Here is a 1445-nt window from a genome sequence, read left to right as displayed (position 1 = left end):
TCTCTCCTGATTCACACCAGAACACTGACTCACTGGAGGACATACAGCACATTTAAAATACATAAATCAAACATAACACAATTTTACTTGTACGATCTGTAATTTGGTAAAAAGAGGAAAAAGTGCCTGAGCACTCGAATCACCGTATTAATGCATACTTCTACAGAAAGCTTCATTTACTGTATATGTGCTTCCATAAATGTGCATGTGTGAGAGAGAGGATGACTCATGTGAATGTAGATATATGTGCTCTTGTCTCAACAGATGTCTGTGTTATCACTGATGATTCATTCAAGTGCATCTGTTCACTTTAAAGTGAGTGTGTTCAATAACACTTTCTGCTGTTGTGCGTGTACTTACTGTACGTACATATACAGCCCTGACACAGAGGTCATATGGACAGAATACAATCAATCATTTCAGTCAAGCTGTTTTAGATAAAAGTTCATGAGTTATCATGTGTGTTGAACTGACAGCCTTGATTTTCTGTTCCGAATGATGCTGAAAATACAGCTGCGCATCACAGAAATACATTACAGTTTAACAGAGATTCACATATTTTAAATTGTAATAATATTTCACAATATTACTGTTTTTAGTTTTTTTTAATTAAATAAATGCAGCCTTAGTGAGCAGAAGAAACTTCTTTTAAAATATATATTTTTAAAAATAATTGAAACACGTGATAAACGCGTAAATTAAACTCACTCAAAATGTTGTCACACTGATATAATATGTAAAGAATTTTAATTGAATTTGTTAAAAAATAATGCAAAAAAAGCAATTTTAATAGTGGCTGCCGACAATTTGTCTGAATTGTTATAAATTAAACTGAATTAATCTGATTAATTAAAAAAAGTCATACCTCTTTTTAATCATTTTGAAGCAAAGCATGTGGATATGCAAATGAGAGCATCACTGATTGGTGCAGACCGCAGGACACCTGCTGCATATTTAAATCGAAAAGCTTTGTGATAACAAATCCTGAAAGCTTGAAACACTGAAAGCAGACAGTTCATCATCATCATCATCATCATCCTCTTCCTCAGAACTTTACCGTTCTGACTGGAGCCAGATCAGGGTTTGATCTACAGATGAAGCGCTTTGGTGAACGAGTAGGTTGTTGGTTAGCACACTTGAAAATGAAGAGCATTACTCTCACCAGGTCATTTTATTCACCGGCCTGTTCACACTCCGGGACAATTCAGTGTCTCTGGTGTAGAAATGTGTATTTACATAATCTTTATTGCATAATGCCAGAGAGAATATTGCCGTGTAAAACTGTTATAGTTGATGCTGATGGCCAGTGGAAGGAACTGCTATTGTTCCTGCATGTTGTGTGTGTGTGTGTGTGTGTCTCTGTGTGTGTGTGAGAGAGAGTGTGTGTGTGTGTGTGTGTGTGTCTGTGTGTGTGTCTGTGTGTGTGTGAGAGAGAGTGTGTGTGT

The 1445-nt window shown here is 36.1% G+C and overlaps 1 long non-coding RNA gene across 2 annotated transcripts in view; it reads left to right on the top strand.

Annotated features, from left to right (window-relative positions):
• Positions 1-979: 979 nt before the first annotated feature.
• The window catches only part of LOC107571766 (uncharacterized), a 2185-nt gene continuing 1719 nt past the window's right edge, over positions 980-1445 (top strand). For both annotated transcript variants that reach the window (XR_001607233.1, XR_001607232.1), the window contains exon 1: positions 980-1115. This is a non-coding gene — a long non-coding RNA (uncharacterized lncRNA). The remainder of the gene's footprint in view (positions 1116-1445) is intronic.

This window comes from Sinocyclocheilus grahami, unplaced genomic scaffold (genome assembly GCF_001515645.1).
Source record: "Sinocyclocheilus grahami isolate Dianchi unplaced genomic scaffold, SAMN03320097.WGS_v1.1 scaffold1648.1, whole genome shotgun sequence".
In the NCBI taxonomy this organism is placed as follows: domain Eukaryota; kingdom Metazoa; phylum Chordata; class Actinopteri; order Cypriniformes; family Cyprinidae; genus Sinocyclocheilus; species Sinocyclocheilus grahami.
The sequence above is the reverse complement of the archived record's forward strand: the minus strand, read 5'-3'. Positions and strand labels throughout refer to the sequence as shown.